An 11,170-nucleotide genomic window follows, 5' to 3' on the forward strand; every position below is an offset into this window, starting at 1 on the left:
TAGATAATGATACATTTGACACAATAGAGAGAGAGAGAGAGCAAAGGAAACAAAAAATGGGTTGGGTCAATGATTATTTGCCATTTAGGAAGTTCATGGCATATCATATTGGAGTATTTAGGGAGATGCCTTCCATTAGAAAGATGAAACTTGAAATCCTGCAACTTGAGACTTTGGCGAGTACATTGGCATGTTTTATGAAATGGGAGGATAACTTCAAGTATAATCTAATCATATGGGTCAATTAGGTTTCGGTTACTATAGGGGATGTGTTAAGGGAAATCATGTCCTATTTCTTAAGTTGTAACAAACCCTATAGTGTTTTAGTATTTTCAATCTCAACTATTGCTCATAAGCCAAATGTATGCAAGAAACATGTTGAGAGTCAAACTCAACTTCCCATAGAGATAGGTTTCACACTAGCTCATGGACATACCCGGCTAGCTTTGTAAATAGTTGAAAGGGCACGTGCCCTAGCCTAGTTGGTATTTAAACCAACCTTTTGTAACTTAGTGACTGGTTGGAAGTAATATACAGTTTCTTGTTTGATCTGTGTGTGTGTTACACACACACACAATCATCTTCCACTGCACTAAATCTTTCTCGTTTCTTTACATGGTATCAGATCGTATGGTTAACTGATCAAACTCGCTCAATTGTGCTGTGATCACAACACCGACGATCATCAGAACCGGTTCAAGCAATAGAGAAGAAATTGAAATCATGAACACTCATATGGGAAGCGCTCTTCCTACAGGGAAGCTAGATCGAACAAACTTCGCATCTTGGGATTACAAGATGCATCAATACCTTGTTGGACAAGGCTACTGGAGCTATATTAAAGGTGCCCACGAAATGCCGACTACCCAAATTGGGAGCAGGCCGCAAACCGTGTGTTGTACTGCCTTACATCATGCGTTCATGATCATATGCTTGGCTACATTCGAGAGTTGAAAACGCCGAAAGAGGCGTGGGGCAATCTCAAGAAGATTTTCGCAACCAACACGGCTGCACATAAACTCCAACTCCAACAGGAGCTCAATAGTATTTGTTGAGCGAGCAAGCTCAACCGGATCCGGATCGGCATCCGGAAACAACCTATCGGATCGGGGAGACAGATCGGAGAGCCGGATTCGAGTGGGAATTGGAAGCCTAGTAGTAGCCTAGACTACTAGGTAATCATTGTCTCGTAGTTAGTGTCAGTTTCATGTAGGAATATTGAAGTACCTGTCAGTACTTTTGTCAGTCCTTTATGGACTTGTATAAATAGTGTTGTTTAGCACGTTGTATGTATAGAGTTACAAAGTATTTTCATTTTTTTGAATCTACGCTTACGTTCTGCTCTCCCACATATACTCTTTGTATACTAAACTTCTCCATTAAACCTTCATCTTATTCTCTGTTGCTATTCGGCTGAGCCAGTTTTGTCTAATGCTTCCGCACGTTTACATTCACAGTATTCAATAGAGGGACATGTCAATCGACACATACACCTTGAAGATCAAGGAGTTGTGCAATGCCCTCAGGTTGATTAATGTCGTCATTGATGATGAAGAAATGGCACAAATATGCCTTGGAGGCTTGGCACCTCGATTCAGTGGAATAAAATCGGCCATTCTCGCAAGAGAGAATCCTCCCTGCTTCTTCGATCTCCAGTCGATATTGCTGGTCGAAGAAAATCATGTTTTGACAAAAGAACAACTCACATTATGGTTAGATGCTCTATTCGAACCTCAGTGGAGGAAGAGGACAAGGTTGAGGAAATAGAGGCCAATTCGGACGAGGCTGACACAACCAAGAGCAACTCCGTGAAAACAACTTCTACTACCGACAAGACACGTCAAACACACGAGGCGGAGCATCTAAAAGAAGGGGGAGCCATCCTGCCGAACCAAGCAATCGTAATAGCCTGATCGAATGTGGGTACTACGGAAAACTCGGCCACTACGAAGAGGAGTGCCGAAAGAAGAAGCGAGACTCCACTTCGACCAGTCGACAACTCACGAATTAGGCATCGAATTCCGACTACGACAATCATAGCAGAATGTTCATGATGAGGCACAAAGCGCATTCAATGGTAACACAAGGCAAAATAAGCACCACACCCTCAGATAATGTATGGTTTGTTGACTCAGGAGCATCCAATCATATGACATTTCATAAAGATTGGTTCCGAGAATTACGAAAGCCAGAACGGCTCGGATATGTCGAAACAGGCGATGACACGACGCATTCAATACGGCATATCGGGAACATCCCATTCGGAAACGACGGCAAACGAACCTACCTAAAAAACGTCCTGCATGTCCCAACCATCACAAAAAACCTGGTCTCGATTGGCCAGATTGTCGAACAAGGCATGCAAGTACGATTCAACATTGACAAATGCTTCATAATTTGAAAAAGACGATCGAATTGTAGCTCACGGCCGTCAAGGAGGCTAAATGTTCATCCTCAAGTCGAACGAGGTGAAGTTCGCTATGTTTGCTAATGGCATCAAAGTCGAAACTGAATTGAAACTGTGGCACAAGCGAATTGGCCACATCAACCTCCAGAAGCTCCAGAATATGCAATCGAAAGGAGTCGTAATCAGACTCCTGAACTTTACCAAGAAGGAGATTACGAGCCTATGCGAGGTGTACCAATTCAGAAAACAACGCCAACATCCATTTACAAAAGAGCAGAATGGGAGCAAAGGGATCCTGGATGTTGTACATTCAGATGTATGGGGCCCGACACAGACAACCACACTCGGCGGATGCCGATATTATGTCACGTTCATCGACGACTTCTCCAGGCACACCTAGATCTACCCGATGAAACACAAGAGTGAAGTGTTCGGCCACTTCCAAAGGTTCAAAAATGAAGTCGAAAAGGCTACGGGATGACACGTACAATGTCTTCAATCAGATGGAGGCAAAGAATACTTCTCGGACAAATTTACGGCGTATCTCCGAAAGGAAGGAATTCAACAAGAATTCTCATGTCGGCACACACCTCAGCAAAACGGTGTAGCCGCGCGGAAAAATAGACACATAGTAGAGGTTGCACTGGCGATGAAGAACGAGAAGAACCTACCGAAATCGTACTGGGCAAAAGCGGATAACACAATCGTAACCTCATGAATAGGTGTACAACCTTAGGGGTAAATGATGTAACCCCGTATGAGCTGATTTTCAGAAAGAAGCCGGAGTTATCACATGTGCGTATTTTTGGCTCAATTGCCTATGTGTATATTCCCGACGAGATGCGACAAAAGCTCGACCCGAAGTCGGAGAAATGTATCCTCGTAGGATACTCACTAGAGAAAAAGGGGTACAAGTGCTATAACCCCTCGACTCGAAAAGCACAAGTAAGTCGAGACGTCGTTTTCGACAACTCTGCATCCTGGTACGCACCAAAGACAACTTCGACTCCGATTCCACTCGATCCGGAATTTTCCGAAATGGAGATAGAAGACAAAGATCGGCTCACGTGCATGTTCAAAGAAAGCCCGATTACGACAAGGCTTAGTGGGTCACAAGAGCCTCGGAGCGATCAAAGCACATCTTGGCCGAGTCCGAAGCTCGACAAAGGGAAGGCGAAAATGCTAGAATATGAAAACCTAATGGACAATGAGTCAACTCACACTAAGTTCGAAGGCCTCGACATCTAGAAAAATGGAGCGAAGAAAGCCATTGCGGCTGCAAACGAAAAACTCCGTCAATCCACCCATGGAAAGAACCCTGTAAGCCGATACGTCTACGATGAGTACATGGCATACCACTATGCCTTTATGATGAAGGTTGCTACTGTACAAGAGCTAGAAACCTTTTCCGAAAGCCGCCAAGGACCCGCAATGGGTCGACGCGATGAATGAAGAAATGCAAGCCTTATGCATAAACGAGACATGGGATCTCGTTTCTCAATCTCTGCACAAGAAAACGATTGGATGCAGATGGATTTACAAAGTGAAACACAATGCCGACGACTCCGTAAATCACTTCAAAGCATGACTCGTAGCGAAAAGATACGCACAAACACATAGAGTTGACTACGAAGAGACCTTTGCCCCGGTGGCAAAGATGACAACTGTGCGGACCGTGTTCGCACTCGCAATAGCAAAAGGATGGCACCTCCACCAGATGGACATCAACAACGCCTTTCTTCAAGGAGAATTGGAAGAAGAGGTGTACATGGTACAACCACCCGACTTTGAATCGTGTACTCATCCAAAAGCCGTGTGCCGGTTCAAGAAGCCGATCTACGGTCTTAAGCAAGCACGACGTGCTTGGCATTCGAAGATCACGCAATATCTTCACCAAATCGGATTTCGAATGTCGAACTCGGACAACTCCCTGTACATTTGAAACGAGTTGAACAACCCGATTGTCATCATCCTATACGTGGATGATTTGGTAGTCGGAGGATTAAATCCAACCGAAGTCAATAAGGTGAAATCACTACTATCTGGTAGATCTGAAATGAAAGATATGCACGAGCTCCATTACTTCATTGGTATCGAAGTAATTCGGACACCAGTCGGGATACTGATCTCTTAACGGTACTACGTTCTCAACTTACTCTACAAGTTCGGAATGACCAAGTGCAAACCTGTGTCTACCCCTCTCGACCGAAATCTCAAGCTCGATGTCGAGTCGGGCACAACCAAGTGCGATCTAACTCAATATCGACATCTGATCGGCAACCATCACACAACCCGACCTCAGCTATTCAGTCGGCCTACTTAGCCAATTCATGTAGAACCCTCGAAATGATCATCTCGATTGTGTTAAGAGGATACTTTGGTATGTCAGTACGACATAACGGTACACAGACGCAGACTAGGCCGGTTATAAGGCCGATAGACGATCCACCTCCGGATTCGTCTTCTCCCTCGGCAGCGGAGAGATCTCCTGGAGCAGCAAGAAACAACTGACAATTGCACTATCGAGCACGGAGGCCAAATACAGGGGCGCGATAGTCGCCGCATGTGAAGCCGTATGGCTGAAGCGCTTACTGAAGGATCTGGGCGTATCCATCAAAGATCCATTTTGCTTGTATTGCGACAACATGAGCAATATTTACCTAGCTCGCAACCCCGTATTTCACGCGCGGACTAAACACATCGAAGTGCACTACCACTTCATTCGTGAGCGCGTTTAGGCCGGCGACATCGATCTACAACACAATAGTACGATCCTTCAAGTTGCTTATATCTTTACGAAGGCATTAGGCGTTGACAAGCTCGGGCAATTCGCATCCAACCTTGGTCTCACGATATCTACATTGCCGAGCTTGAGGGGGAGTACAACAACCAACACGGAAGTAGCCGATCAGTTGATTGAAGCCGACCAAGCGAGTCGAAGTACGATGGCAACAGTCGAGCCGAACAAGGAACATGAAGCCGAACAATTAAGTTTGAGGATGACGATAGCCGAAAGCCGATTCTTTCAAATCGAAGTACTCTGAAGATTGAACTGAAACAACTTTTCAACAAATGGAAGTTGTGTTCGAAGGGGCTTGCTTGTGCCCTAAGCTCTTGTCTCACATCTTATTTGACAAACAACTAGATGAGATGGGCTCTAGCATGTATTGATGTACTATGTGGTTTCCTCATTTGACAAAGAACATAATTTTATAGTTAGGTGCAACATATGTAGTATAATGTGTGAAGTGTGATCATGCACTCTTTCCCATGTCATGATACATCGGAGCTACAAAAAGGCCTCATCCGTAGAGGAATCTACTAATGCATCATGAAGCAAGTGTATTGTGTCCCATCTTTCAAACAATTTTTTCCATATATTGTATCCAATCAAAAACACAAAAAACTTCTTTTATGTGTCTTTTTTATGTTTTTGCATACTTTTGATAAGATTCTAGGAAGTCGATGTGAGGGAGGTCTTTGAACCTTAAGCATGTATTCAACAACCCTTGGCCATGATCTCAATGGTTAGTGATACCTCCTCAAGAAGTAAGAGGGTGGGGTGTATGACATTTGTTTCTTGACTTGGTGAAACTTTGTCAGAAAAATCTTTTGGACATTTGGAAACTCTCTCCAACTGGAATCATGGATGTTGCGTCCACCCCAAAGAGGACCATCGGTATCATCCAAGTGTCGAAAAGGTATTTCTTGAGGACCCAACACTTAATTTCTCCATTATAGTATGTGTTCTCAAATGCATAACATACACTCTTTCTTGCCTCTAAGTAGCAGGTAGCACATTCATTCCATCTAGGATTTGAAGGAACTTAAAGCGAAGGTTTTTAAACCTTTCCACTATTTGAAGTGGCTCACTATTGTGCATAATGCATGGTTTATATTTTTTTGGTTCTTCATGAACATAATCTTTGTTTTAGAGCTATTGAAACTTAACTTAGTATGATGCAAAATTCTTCCAATGTCCTCGTAAACTTTTATGTATCTCCTAAATTATTTGCAAAAAGCGCCACATCATTTGCATACAACAAAAGCACGATGATGACATTCCCAATGAAAACTTGGCAACCATTGTTCTAATTCCTTAATTCATAGATCAAATAAAGTTGTGAGAGTGGGCATCCTTGCTTAACACCTATAGTGCTACTAAAAAAATCTAAGAAAGATTTCATTGCCCATATGCACACAACATATAACCTTCTCGTAGATTTGGGAAATTGCAAACATATACTCACTTGGCACCCCACGTTCTTCCATTCGCCTCCAAAGATGCTCACTATGTAGCATATCAAATATATTTCCTCGTAGACGAAATAGAGTTGTGCATCCTTGCTTAACACAAATAGTGCTATTGAAAAAAAGTTGAGATTTCATCGCACAGAACATGTAACTTTCTCGTAGATCCAAGAAATTGCAAGCATTTTTTCACCAGGTATCCCTAGTTCTTCTATTTGCCTCCAAAGATGCTCACGAAGTAGCCAATCAAATGGATTTCTTCATAGACCAAATAGAATTGTGAGAGTGAACATATGCGCTTAACACCAATCTTGTCATTGAAAAAAGGGAAAAGTACCAGGATACCCCTGGAAGTTCGTCTATTTATCGGAATGCCCCTGGAAGTTCCAAATTTACCAAACTACCCCTATGTCCAAAAAAGTACACTTTATAAAGTAATTATACACTCAAATCTACAAGCCCTATTTACCAAAGATGGAAGAAATGGACCTGAACTAGCCCTATTTACCAAAGATTTGAGTGTATAATTACTTTATAAAGTGTAATTTTCTGGACATAGGGGTAGTCTAGTAAATTTGGAACTTCCAGGGGCATTCTGGTAAATAGACAAACTTCCAGGGGTATCCTGGTACTTTTCCCTTGAAAAAATCAGAGATTTCATTGCCCCTACACACACAACATGCAACTTTCTCATAGTTTTGGGAAATTGCAACCATTTATTCGTGACTAGGTATCCCGAGTTCTTTCAATCGCCCCCAAAGATGCTCACTAGGTAGCATATCAAATAGTTCTTCATAGACCAAATAGAGTTGTGAGAGTGGAATAGTGCAATCGAAAAAGTATGAGATTTCATCACCTACGCACACAACATGTAACCTTCTTATAAATTTAGGAAATTGTAAACATATATTCAATTGGCACCCTGAGTTCTTCCATTCACCTCCAAAGATACTCACAAGGTAGCATATCAAATACGTTTTTGAAGTTCATCATGCAACAATATGAAACCTCACCTCTCAAGCGACTTTCTTCCATTAATTGTTGAAGGGTGACAAGGTGATCAATGATGTTATGGTGTTTTTAAAAGCCAACTTGTTCATTAACTCTTTTACCATTTATTTGGCCTATGCACTTACCTCTAATTCCATTATACACCCAAATAGTTTTGCCATTAGTGAGCTAACCTCATGATGGTTCAATAATTGTTTACATTATTGAACTCTCCATCTTTATGTAAGTGTTTGATCCAATTTGTAGTCCATTAGAAGGGCATGTCATGTTGCAATGCATGATTAAACATATCACTTATCCATGCATGTGCTTCCTTTCTAGTCCATTTGCGCATTTCTACCTAAGTTTATATGTTGAAGATCTCTTGCCTTAAGAGAACCCAATTTCTTAAGCCCTATGCATACATCTTCAATTGTAAAAGAAGGGAGACATATGTGAAAGATAACATCACCATATAAATTTTTCCAATGCATATACATGTCCTTAAGAATTAAGTCACTATAACTCTCAACACCTTTTCCCTTTAGAATCTCCCAAAATTTAGCACATGAACTTAGAGAGAGAGTAGATTGTACATAGTACACAATGACAATAGTACTCACCCTTATGTATAAGATATTACAATTAATATTCCACAAACCTAACTCAACCACTTGATCGACTACATCTTTCATCATACATTTAGGTTGGAATTCACACTAGTTTTTTAACTTAATGTCCTATATACAAAACATTGACTTGCAACCGCACTCAATTACCATGTTCTTGTTATTTCCTTAGGAGAACCCAAAGTGTCGTGTCCTTGTAAGTTTTTTTTTTTTCCCCAAAAATCTCCTTCCATTAGTTATAAAATTTTACAAATGAGACGATTATGTACAAATCCCTGAAGGGACGCGATAGTTCCATCTTATGTGGATGCCCACTGACTCAAGAAAGGGAGAGGACGACCATTGTTGGATGAAGGTTATTCGTTGTCTTTCAACTCCCTTGGAGCCGCCCTTGAGGCCATCATATTGGCTCTTCAGAGTGGCTACAATTTCACTCCATATCTCTTGCAGTAACCTTGTTGGATGTGCGGTTTGGTTGGAGAAGACTCGCCTACATCGTTGTTTCCATAGAATCCAAAGAGTTATTGGGCTGACCAATTCCAACACCTCTTGAGATTTGTCATTAAGAGGAGTGGAGTGGACATTGCCGCTGGAGGAGAAAAAGACCTCTTGTGCTTTTATCACCAAAGTCATCCCCTCCTCCTAATGCTCGTATCTGCCGATTGCGGCCTGCCATGATAGCCAACATATATTTCCCCACTTGATTGAGCCTTGCACTTGGCATAATTGCAACAAGTGGCCAACCCCTCGCCATATTCGATGGGACGTTGGGCAGTCCCACAGAGTGTGTCATATTGATTCTATTGCATGTGGGCACTCTACACAATTAGGAGAGCTAAGGTTCCCACATTGCCATGCTCCCACCGGTAGGGACTTATGTATTAATAGCCATTGGAACGTGGTAATTCGCCTTGCGTGTTGTTGTTTCCAGATTGTTTGCCAAAACTTGGTGATTATTGTGGGAGGAACTTGAAATGTGTGCCAGACCTTTGCAGTAGCCGGCTCTTGGGCGGTTTGAGCAACTAGAATGTGGCGCATGTCCTTGTAAGTTTACTAAAATGCCATAAATAATATGAAAATGCATTTCTTGATTAGCTTCCTTACCTTATAGCTCATTGCAACCCCAACAATACATGGTTGTAAATGTATGTCAAATGAGACATGAAGTCGGCAACAAACATCTTATTTGTTTTTAGAATCATGTTTAGCTTTAACCCTTGCTCTATCTTGCACACATACTTGAATTATAATATGTGACTAATCCAACAACCAATAATGTTATTGCTTCCACCGACTCACATGAACATAATAAGCAAATGAGATGTAAAGGTGATGGTATTATAGGTTGTATACTTTGACTTCATTTACTGAGTACGTATTTGCAAGAGGTAAGTACATCACAGAGAATCACGTTGTGCACTCAATGCAATTATATTTATTATAATTTATGGTTTCTCTTTGTGCCCAAAAATACTTAATTAAAGGACATGCTTCCATGCAAGGAGTTTCTTTGTTCCTAAAAGCATGATTTGTTGGGGTTATTATGGATGTTCAATGTCGATCAAAGATGTTGCAAATCAACTTTTTTAGACAGACATGTTATTTGGAAGGATCTATGTCTAACTCAACATAATGTGTTCTAAATGCAATTATTAATATAACCATTGTTGCTAGAACATCATTGTCCTATCAAGATATCAACGTTCCACATATGAATAAAAATTGGATCACATATATGTATGTAATAATCACATCGAGAAAAGAGAGGAGTTGAATTTTGTCAATTACGTGAAATAACTTTCATGTCGAGTGGGTGTTGAGATTGAGGAAAGATAACACAAATCCTAATTGCATCTAAGAACCCCTATAGATTAATTTATTTGTCATAAAACAAATAAGTGCAATGTAAATTTAGCACTATGAATTCATCTCCATAAGAACAGGATAAGTAAGTGATAAATTGTATACATGTTGATAAATCACAGTCACCGTGACATTTGATACATGGGCTTATGACCCTTTTTTTGAAAGACTTCATTTATAGTGCCAAAAAGGGGGGATAAAATCCATCGATTTGCTCTTTGGCGGAAGGAAACATCAAATTATTATACAATCGTAGATGTGCATCAAAGTTTATTTTTATTTCTTTTGTCGATGCACGAACATCGAATTGACCTAAAATGTGGATGCTTCGTAATGCACAAATTATGATGAGGTCATGACTTGGGTTGTCGCAATGAGTATTAAGATAGTACAATGAGATATTATTTTTCACATGTTACAATCAACTATGTGTGATAATAACGTATAGTCAAACAAAGTCCATATCAAGATATCATTGTCTCATGTAATGGTGTGACTAGCATCAGGAATAACATTCACCATTATAAGTAAACCTTAGAATGTTAAGACTTGCAAAATAGTGTGAAAGCATTATCATAACCTAACATGATGTATGTGTTCTATTATTAAAATAGTAAGTACTAATGTGAAGATGCCGCAATACAATGAACTTCAACATCACTTTCCATCTTACTTGTTCTCCTATCTCTTCAGTTTACTTGACTAGTTGTAAACCCTATGATACAGAAAGGAAAGTCTAAAATATCTTGTTCGATAAATTATCCAACAACTTTATGGCATTACTCTTCAAAACAACAAAGCATGTGGCAATGCTTATTCAAATGTTCCAAAAAACAAAAAGCTTGCTTAAAAAATAGTCATAATTTGTGGAGGTGTGTATGGAGATGATTTATCATATTTAACTATCACACAATGCATGAAACCATCGAAGTGCAAACTGCAAAATGAGAGTGACGGAGAATGTGGATCCACGTTTCCTATAAACAATCAATATCTTGTGACAATGTTCAATATCAAATTATCATGTCAC

This window comes from Azolla caroliniana, unplaced genomic scaffold, assembly GCF_043228905.1.
Source record: "Azolla caroliniana isolate FFs.n. ecotype wild unplaced genomic scaffold, voAzoCaro1.0.p SCAF_9, whole genome shotgun sequence".
In the NCBI taxonomy this organism is placed as follows: domain Eukaryota; kingdom Viridiplantae; phylum Streptophyta; class Polypodiopsida; order Salviniales; family Salviniaceae; genus Azolla; species Azolla caroliniana.